Here is an 11,257-nt window from a genome sequence, read left to right on the forward strand (position 1 = left end):
GCTTTGTCAAGCTGGGCCTTAAAAACTTGTAAGGATGGAGATTCCACTACCTCACTATGTAACCCATTCCAGTGCTTCACTATTCTCCTAGTGAAATAGTGTTTCCTAATATACAACCTAGACCTCCACCACTGCAACTTGAGACCATTGCTTCTTGGTTTGTCATCTGCCACCACTGAGAACAGCCAAGCTCCATCCTCTTTGGAGTCTCCTTCCAGGTAGTTGAAGGCTGCTATCAAATCTCCCCTCACTCTTCTCTTCTGCAGACTAAATAACCCCAGTTTCCTCAGCCTCCCCGCATAAGTTATGTGCTCCAGCACCCTAATAATTTTTGTTGCCCTCCACTGGACTCTCTCCAATTTGTCCAGATCCCTTCTGTAGTGCAGGGACTAAAACTGGACACAATACTCAGGTGTGGCCTCACCAGTGCCCAATATAGAGGAAAAATCATTGCGCCTACTAATGCTCCTACTAATACAGCCCAATATGCTTTTGGCCTTCTTGGCAACAAAGACACACTGTTGACTCATATCCAGCTTCCCATCCACTGTAATCCCCAAGTCCTTTTCTTCAGAACTGCTTAGCCAGTAGGTCTCCAGCCTGTAGTGGTACATAGGATTCTTCCTTCCTAAGTGCAGGACTCTGCACTTGTCCTTGTTGGACTTCATTTCCTCCAGGAGTTTTTGGATTCCCTGCTAGACTGGGTTTATTTTCCTTCTGTGATTTTCTTTTCCTGAACTCTGCTGAAGTTATTTGGTAACTTCTCCTCCACAATAAATTGTTTAAATTTTGTCTGCTGCTGTTTCTGTTTCCATTGAGTTTCAGTGTCTGACAACAATTGAAAGTTTATATGCTCAACACCTCTGAAAATCAGGCCCTAAATGGCTAAAATGACTTGCCAAATGTCATTCTGTAGCAGAGTGGAGAGCAGAATCTAGATCTCCTGACTCTCAGTCTATTCCTTGAACTACTCCAGTGGTGAGCAACCTGTGGCCTGCAGGGCATGTGCAGCCCATCAGGGTAATCTGATTGCGGGCCATGAGACATTTTGTTTACATTGATCATCTGCAGGCACAGCCCCCCTCAGCTGCCAGTGGCTTCAGTTCGCCATTCCCAGCCAATGGGAGCTGTGGGAAGCAGTGGCCAGCACGTCCTCGTGGGCCGCAGGTTGCCCATCACTGTCCTAGACCATGCTGCTTGTCTCAGATAACTCTTGGAGTGGTTCCAAGCAAACCTATTAAAGTGCTTCAAAAGGGTTAGAGCCGAAGGCTATATCCCTCTGTCAGCACAAGGCACATTTTCTTTTGTCCATCTCATACTGCAGTGAAATAGAGCATCATTCTTCTGACCTCTTTGACTAGGGAAAGGGATGGTTCCAGAAATTCTAACAAGAAGTTACGCATGAAATAGGTTAACAGAGTCAAGTTTCCTAGACCCCAGTACCTTTGTATTGCTCATGAGTAAATTTCTCTGTTTGACAGAGCACTATGGGAAACATCTTTCATGGGGAGATATGACTAGCTCTCCTTAACCTGGAGAATAAAGACTCTCCCCAGTACGCATACACACACAGCCAGACAAAAAGAAATGAATAAGTGAAAAATTCACTTAATATACAATAATGTGACTTCACTATCCATATGAGTACAGTAGCTAGAAACTCCCTTGGTTTCCCAGCCTTTCTGAACTATACGTGAAACTAACAATTCTGAAGAAACAGATTCCTGTCTACTCCAAGCATCATCTGCATACTGCTGATTAATAGCTAAAATCCTCCTTTCTCTTTCAGTGGAGAAATGATAATAATGAGAGCAGTCTGAATATTCAAAAATGCCAAATTAGCATAAGAAGAACATTTAGCACAGCAATGGGACAGACATCACAGGACAGGGAGAAAGTTAAATTCAAATGCCTTCCAGAGCAAAAAATAAAATAAAATAAAATAATAAAAGAGGACATTGAAAGAGGATATTCTCAGAGTATTAAAAACACTGGCTAGACTGCTTCCATGTTGATGAGGAGTTCTTTTTTACAACAATCCAAAGCAATGTGGACTGACACAAGTTCATTTTCATCATTGCAGTCAGGTGCCACCAGCAGAAGGTTGATTTTCTTTTTTAGTGGTTCGGGTTCTGTATTTTCCGAATTGGAATGTTGTTCTTTTAAGACTTCTAACAGGATGTTCCACTCCTCGTCCCTCTCAGATTTTGGAAGGCCCTTCAAATTATTAAAGTTGGTTTGAGTGCTGTAGCTAGTTTTAGAAATCTCACATTGGTACCTTCTTTGCGTTTTTGTCAGATCTGAAGTGAAAGTGTTCTTAAATTGAACAACATATGTTGGGTGGTCATCTGAGATTGCCATAACATGAAATATATGGCAGAATGCAGGTAAAATTATGGAGCAGGAGGTATGCAGTTCTCCTTCAAGGAGTTCTGTCACAAATTTAATTAAAACATTTTTTAGTCTATATTATCAGCACAGAAGAATGTCCTCTGGAATGACGGTCGAAGCATGAAAGGTCATACGAATGTTTAGCATATCTGGCACATAAGTACCTTGCAACACTGGCTACCACAGTGCCATGTGAACACCTGTTCTCACCTTCAGGTAACATTGTAAATATGAAGTGGGCAGCATTATCTCCCGTAAATGTGAACAAAGTAGTTTGTCTTAGCAATTAACAGAACAAGAAGCAGGACTGAATGGACTTGTAGGCTTTAAATTTTACATTGTTTTGGTTTTGAGTGCAGTTCTGTGAACCAATGAAAATCTACATTTTGTAAGGTGCATTTTCACAATAAAGAGATTGCACTACAGAGGTGAATTGAAAAATATTATTTCTTTGTTTATCTTTTTCCCGTGCAAATATTTATAATAAAAAATAATAATACAAAGTGAGCACTGTACCCTTTGTATTGTGTTGTGATTGAAATCAAATTATATATTTTAAATTAATTTTAATTACTTTTTTAATCATTTGACAGCCCTAATTCTTATAATTCTAATATGTATTTTAACGACAGTAACACACAGGTGAGCCAAACTGAATTCCACTATGTATTTGTCAGCATTCTGTTGAGGCTTGGGGACCTTGCCATAAGCTGGCATCTGGTCTGCTTCCCCAACATTTGCCTCCCCCAATTCTGGGACTGGCCAGGGACTGAAATGCTCCCCAGGGGGCCTCTAATTTGTATTGCCTGGAAGCATCTCCCTAGTGGCCATGCCACCTGACCAGAATTGCCAGACTAGCTCTGATCCCTCCCATGCCAGCATGCCCTGGCCCTGGGTCCTCAACATCGAGGAGGGTAGAACAGGAGTAATAAAGCCAGCACAGAGGGATCAGGGAGAGAAACTTTAGCCCTGAGAAATGCAATGAATAAAATAAAAATGATTGGGTGGCTGACTAATTCATCTCTCCTTTTCCCCTCCCAATGTAAGTGTCATTCCCTTGGTATAATAATAATAGTAACAACGAATTAATACTGCACTCTCAGATAGCATTTTTCATTGTACTTCTCAAAGGAGATAATTTCATTCCCTCCATTTTATAGGTGGGGAAGGTGAGGCACAGAGATGGGAACTGACTTGCCCAAGTTAACCCACCAGATCAGAGGCAGAGCCAGACAGACAACCCGGGTCTCCTGAGTCCCACTCCAGTGCTCTTTCCACTGGATCACACTGCCTCCCATTGTCAATTCTCATGACAGCGGGAACTAGTCATGACTAGAGGCATTGGTATTGTATTTCCATGTACATTCTATTGCTGGAAGCAGTCCTTTCATTTCCATATCTTCTTATATCCCACATACAGGGAAACATGATATGGGGCAGATCCTTAGTTGGATTAAAGCAGCAGAGCTCCATTAAGGTCAGTTGAGCTATGCTGATTTACTGCTGGTGAGGTGCTGACCTGATATCTTTCCTATGTGGCTTATTTAGACTTTTCTTCTTTTGTGACTGCCCGCTTATGATGTTCTTCATACTTTCTGGATGATTTTCTGAAAGAGCAATGCTCTATGAAATAGTTTGGGGAAATTCTATGGCTAGGTTTATGCAGGAGGTTAGACTAGATGATCACAGTGCTCTCTGCTGATCTTGGAATCTATTAATCTGTGATAAAATTTGCCAAGTCTGCCACAGCTCCTGCTCATTAACATTCTCAACTTCAGCTGCACTTTATATACGAGCTATAAAGTGTTTGGGGTTGGAAGTTTAGGCCATTTGGTTTTGTCCTAGTAGACAACTCGGAGTGGACCTATGAAAGGAGAATAAATAAGAGTGGAAAGGATTTACATTTACTTGTGAAGCTTATGATTCAGGAAAAGTAATGTGCCAAATGAGAACAAATCTGTATTTCCCCATTACACTGTGTTGTGTGTATTGTATGGTCATGGTTTTCTCAGTTGCAGGAGAGAGTCCTCCACCTGGTGGGAAGCCTTGTTCACAGCTTGTTTCAGTGTATGTCTGCATGAAAGCACTATATGAGCTCTAAAAAGCTAGATGGTGGTGTTATTATTGTTTTGATTATTATATAACTACAAAGTTTGACAAAAACTGGGCTTTTCTTGAATTTAATGTAAATTTCATTTCTTTTCTCCTTTAACAAAAAAGAGACAATACTTCTTCACTGTCTAGTAATATGTTCTTTTTCTTTTGCAGTCATTTCTTCTAAAACAATTGGGAGCTGTTACATTTTGTATGTGTTGAATTAAGCATAATTTGTTTTCTTTAAAGTACATGATGCTAGTTATCCATTATTCCCCTCCCCCCCACACACAAATGACATTGAGAAACATTCTTTGAAATGTCCACTAAGAACCCTCACAGCACTGAATTCTTTTAAGTCTGCCCTTAGGAACACGACTCACCTGCTGTACTCCCCTTTGAGCCATCTCTGGTGGCTTATAAAAGCAGATAGCAGCGTAATCCAGATAAGGCCCCTAAGAAATTTTCTCTAGGTTATGGATAGCAGTCGCACCTCTCTGGCCAGATGGAGCTCAGACTCCTGTGGAATCTCATTGTCAGTCAACCTAGCTAATGGTAAGAGACTCAGAGGTGCTGGCTGGCTCCTTTCCCTCAGAGGGGATTAAAGAGGTTTCTACTACACAATAATGAGGGTTTCTTTTTCAGGGCCACAGTACTAGAACACTGAATAAAGCTGTTGCTATTTCTGGCTGAGTAGCCCATAACATCATGTTAGATAGGGAAGTTCACTAATAGACAAAGATATAGATCCACAAAGATACAGAGGCATCTAACTGCCCTATAGGAGCATCAGTTCAATATTTAGGCACCACTGACATCTTCAAAACCTTCCCTCAGCGACTGCTAACGTTACTGGTATATAAAGTATCTTAGGTGACTAAGTTTCTGCTAGTGGGCATGGACAAAACTGCCTAAGTCCTGATGCTGCCCCACAGCCAAGGAGCAGGCAGGATTTTCAGACTAGGTGTTCCCCTGCCTATCACCCCAGCGACGCCTGATCTGTTAGGTGTTTTCAAAGCACACCTACAGGATCAGGCCCCACACACAGAAGGCAGCAGAGAGTGAGCAAGTTGGAAATTCAGCTGGCTGTGTGCAGAATGCCCTGCGGTTAGGGCACTCAGCTGAGATGTGTGAGACCCAGCTTCAAATCCTTGCTCTGGTTACTATTTAATTATTTATACAAAGTGGAACAGCTCCAACAGGAGAAAATGAAGGGAACCATGCCCAGAATAGCCAATAGGTAAGAGAACAGGGTGTAAGTTTCTGCTCCAAATCAGGTGGGGCAGGAATTTGAATCTCCCGCATTCCAGCTGAGTGACATAAGCACAGGGCTATTGACTACAATGGGAGGATTTGGGGGAATCTCTCTCTTTTTATTGTAAGGAAGGGCTGGCTTGCCTTAGGCATAAAACTCCAGGCAAACATGTATAACACCAACAGACCCTGGTGGGTGGGATTGAACCTGGCACCTCTGTAGCTAAGTGCATGAGCTAAAACCCAACTAGCTATCAGTGAAGACTGTAAAGCCAGATCATTTTTATATATATATCTCCCTCTCCCTAGTGCCACTAGATGGGACAGAACCCCACACCCAGGAAGTGTGTGGGTTACATGGGCACAGCTCTGAATCCTGAGCCAAGATAGGTGCTTCCCTCCAGCCCATCAGTCAGGTGCCTGCAGACTAAATCAACAGAGTTAGGTGCCTAAGGACCTTTGTGAATCTGGGCCATAAGCCCCACCCCTTTCCTCTGCTTTTCACTCATTGCTAGTTTAGACTGCTGCTCACTCAACATGCAGACTTCTGAGGATCACTTTCTTAGGTGACTAACCCTCCCCAGGTGTTGTCCTGGAAGCCTGGGCTGAGGCTTCTACCAGAAGGCAAAGTACCTAGAAGTTGGATGTTGCCACACATACGCCTCTTTGTGGCTCTAGCCCAAAACGATTGCAGACTGTAAAACAAGAAGAGCTTTTAAGTAGCTCTATTAAGGCAGTTCCTGAGCTCAAAGTTTCAACAAGCATCTGCTGGAGGCAAAGTCTAAATGGTGAGTTGATCAACACCCAGAAAATTATAATTAAATTGAATCAAAGAAAATGTGATATTTCAAATGAGAAACATGTTGGCCCTGTGTTTACTTGCATGCTCCTTGGTGGACTAATGTTGTAAAGACTTCCCAGTCACAACAGGCATATTACAAATTATCACTCCACTACTATTCTATTGGGTTAGCTCTAAGGTTGGAAACCTCAACAAGGAAAAGGGAAGTTAATTCTCCAGCAGCATGTGGAAGGGTGCAGGACGGCACATGTAGCTTTCCAAAGTCCCATACAACAGGAGATCTGCTGCATGGAGGTAACAGATAAACTCCTGGCCAAATCTTCTCTCTCATGAGTGTATGGTCACAGCAGTCAGGCAACTGAGGGGCATAAAGGAAACACAATATCGTAAATTTTAGAGAATTCCATATTTAAAATCCTAAGAAATTGGCTGCTTTGGGATTAATTTAACATTTCAAATAGAAGTGGCTTTTCTGTGGTTTGGGACATTTTTGGAGGGAGTACTCCGAACTTTCCGAAAAATCAGGCCCTGAAAAGGTATCTCAGGTTGGGCGTCCAAAATCATTTTTGATCCTTTAAGCCAGTGGTACCCAACCTTTTCGTCTGGTGGGCACCAGACGAAGGACCATGGCTGCAGTTGAGCATCCGCCGAAATGCCGCTGAAATTCAGAGGAAGGGACCATTTGAGGACCAGTGCGTCAGTGGCCGAGGTCAGTGAAGAATGGCAATGATTCACCAGGTCTTGGTGATCCAGGTATATTGGGTACTTAATTTCCGATGAAGTCATGTATTGTTTATTCTTTGCAGCAGATCTTGCATTGTTCAGCCTCAGCTTTAGTTTGTGTTGCTTTGTGCTGTCTGCTTCTGACCTGTGCCTAGACAGTGGTCCTGTGCAGTGTATAGGTATCAGATGTCTGGAAACTGGTTTCTGATGTCTACTTTTCTATTTCTTTAGACAGGTCCTCCCACTTTGAACTATGACAGGTGATGAACTGGACGGTGCCATGTGATGATCCGAGTGGAGGAAAACTTGTCTAGTTGCCAGATGCCATGGGAAAGGCGGGTCTGTTGGATACCTTTTGGAGCTATAACCTGATAAATCCTGGAAACAGGGAAAGTTGAGGCAATGTGCTCCTGGGGTAGAGTTGCTGTGCTGGAAGCATGGTGGCATAACAGCAATGGAAACAGTAATAATAGTGACTGTTGGTAACTTTCCTCTACATCTGAACTCTGAGATTCTGGAAGAGAGCCTCATTGCTTGTATTTGAAACCAAGATCTCTTGTGGCTTTCTGTTGCAGCATCATGTGAAAGGTGGTTGACACACAAACTTGGCCTGAAATAACTGTCACCTTTAATTCACACCATTTGTTATTTCAGTGAGAGTCAGAATAAAAGTACTATAGACTGAGAAGCAGCAAAGAGTCCTGTGGCACCTTAAAGACTAACAGACGTATTGGAGCATGAGCTTTCGTGAGTGAATACCCACTTCGTTGGATGCATGTAGTGGAAATTTCCAAGGGAAGGTATATATATGCAAACAAGAAGCAGGCTAGAGATAACGAGGTTAGTTCAATCAGGGAGGATGAGGCCCTCTTCTAGCAGTTGAGGTGTGAACACCAAGGGAGGAGAAACTGCTTTTGTAGTTGGCTAGCCATTCACAGTCTTTGTTTAATCTTGAGCTGATGGTGTCAAATTTGCAGAAGAACTGAAGCTCAGCAGTTTCTCTTTGAAGTCTAGTCCTGAAGTTTTTTTGCTGCAGGATGGCTACCTTTAAATCTGCTATTGTGTGTCCAGGGAGATTGAAGTGTTCTCCTACAGGTTTTTGCATATTGCCATTCCTAATATCTGATTTGTGTCCATTTATCCTTTTCCATACGGACTGTCCAGTTTGGCCGATGCACATAGCAGAGGGGCATTGTTGGCATATGATGGCATATATTACATTGTTGGACATGCAGGTGAATGAACCAGTGATGGTGTGGCTAATCTTGTTAGGTCCTGTGATGGTGTCGCTGGTCTAGATATGTGGGCAGAGTTGGCATCGAGGTTTGTTGCTTGGATTGGTTCCTGAGTTAGAGTTATTATGGTGCAGTGTGAAGTTACTGGTGAGAATATGCTCCAGGTTGACAGGTTGTCTGTGGACAAGGACTGGCCTGCCACCCAAGGCCTGTGAAAGTGAGAGATCATTGTCCATGATGGGTTGTAGATCCCTGATGATGCGTTGGAGGGGTTTTAGCTGGGGACTGTATGTGATGGCCAGTGGAGTTCTGTTGGTTTCTTTCTTGGGTTTGTCTTGCAGTAGGAGGCTTCTGGGTACACTAAGACTGAGAAGCAAAGTCAAAATAGGACACTTTTATTCCAAACTTTCACACAGACTTGCACCAAAATAATACAAGCTGAGAACTAAACCTGATTTAGTTCTTTAGATGCAGATTGGTGTTTAAATAAGCCCCCAGGATATACACTTCTACCCGACATTACGCAACCCAATATAACACAAATTTGGATATAACGCGGTAAAGCAGTGCTCCAGGGTGTGGGGCTGTGCATTCCGGTGAATCAAAGCAAGTTCGATATAACACGTTTTCACCTATAATGCGGTAAGATTTTTTGGCTACTGAGGACAGTGTTATATTGAGGTAGAGGTGTACTTGTAGCTCCTGTTGTTAGGCTGTAGTTCAAGTGGTAATAGCTTGTACTGTGGTACTGAAAAATTAGTGTTCAGTCCTCATGATAATTTATGAGGGGATGGTTGGTACATAATATAATTTGATATTCTCTTATTTCCAATTAAAAGAAAAAATACCTAGGAAGTTACATTAAAATACATTAAAAATGTTATTTAGGTTGGACAGTCAAGTACTTGAAAGTTAATAAATGCAAGATTTATGGTTGCCTGTGCAACCTGATTCTGCTCCTTTGTGTGTATGCATTATAATACTGTCTTTAGTTACATGTTCATATGCTACTTTTTTTCCCACAGAACCCGTCTTATTCAGGGCACAGAACTAACACACTGGAGGTCAAGTGGTTGATTTTGCAACTGAAATAATCTTCTTTTAATGTGTGGGGGGAGAGGGGGGCTAGTCTATGTATATATAGGAGCAGATTCTGATTTCAGTTATGCTGGTGTAAAGCCAGAGTAAATCCATTCTGGAGTTACTCCAGATTTACTCCACATGAGATCAGAATCTGTTTCATGCAATCTGTGAAAGACTCAGGATGAGATGATTTGAAAAAGCGAAGGAAAGAGGAGGCGAAAGAATCTTACTTCTGCAGCTGCCATGATGAAGTTTGCTCAGTGAATAATATCCGGCAGGATCCTCGGCGGTGTTGTGGCTGAAAGTGAGGAACTGAAACCCTGAAGAAGAGGAAACATCTGTTTGAATTTGTATAGAGGGAAAAGTTGCTGTTGAGAATCCAGCTGTAGGAGATCCAAGCAGCCAAAAGCACTGCAGGTTTGAGGAGACTGATGTTTGTATTTTTTCCTATTAGATATAACATGCAATGTAGATATGTGAGTTACCTGTAAATATATGGGTTTTTTTTATTATTATGGTCATAGTCCCCAGGAAATTAAAGACTAAAAACCATGTACAAACAAAATTAAGGTTGAGGAGACTTAGAAGTGACAAAAGCAGAGAAATGCAGAGATATGGTATACATTGTAAGCTCTTTGGGGCAGTGATGGTATTATTGTTATTATATGTGTGTACAGCACCTGGCATAATAGGGCCTTGACTCCTGATTGAGGCCTCTACGTCCTATAATAATAAAATAATAGTAATAATGAATAATAAATAGGCTGTCCTCGACTCATTAATTTTGCCTGTAGTAAGATTTGTAGGACACAAGTATGAAATATTATGAACTGTTCTAAATCCCCTGAAAGGAATGGGCACTGAATGGAGAATAAAGATCGTATTTATGATCATACTTATGACAGTATGTTTCAAATCAATTTTTTTCTCTTATTAAACTGAGTTTTATGATTATGAATAGATACAGCACACATCCTGAACTGTGGCACAACTCCTAATAAACCAATGTTCATTTTTACTTCTAGATATTTGTGTAAGTTAGTATTTCAAGTTGTTGGGCCTGGTTCTCCTCATGTGTACATGGAAGAGTAATTCTATTCAGGAGTGACTCAAATGAAAGGTAATGCAATTTCACATGTGTGAAATCCATGTGAGAGAGGAAGCAGTCCCAGGAATGCATATTTAAAGTTCAGCTATCTATACTATTGTTTACTTGTTATCCAAGCAATATTTTATATTTGATAAGGTAATAGTAATAAATACTAATGTTTGTTTCACAGTACAGAGTAGACATTTGTTAAACAGATACACTGAGGTGCCTTGATCCTGTTACACACAATTATACTTCTGTGTTTGCATCGATCCTGTCTGATAAGATACATAGTGGAACAGAAAGCTCTTTTGGGGAGAAGAACTTACAGGCAAAGTATTGTTTGTGGAAGCAGGCTTATTTGTAGGAGATCAATTTTCTATAAGTACGTTTATATCCAATGGTAGACCCAAAGGCACAAATTGACTGGATGAAATGGGAAGAGGGTGTCTTATTAATGAACTTGATGTTCATTTTGTGAGAAATTCTTTATATTCTGCAGATTCCCAGCACTGACTGCCAGGTCCAGGAAAAACATTATATTGTGCAAACAAGGGGATTAAAAAAGTTCCGGAAACTGCAAAG

Source organism: Gopherus evgoodei, chromosome 1 (genome assembly GCF_007399415.2).
Source record: "Gopherus evgoodei ecotype Sinaloan lineage chromosome 1, rGopEvg1_v1.p, whole genome shotgun sequence".
In the NCBI taxonomy this organism is placed as follows: domain Eukaryota; kingdom Metazoa; phylum Chordata; order Testudines; family Testudinidae; genus Gopherus; species Gopherus evgoodei.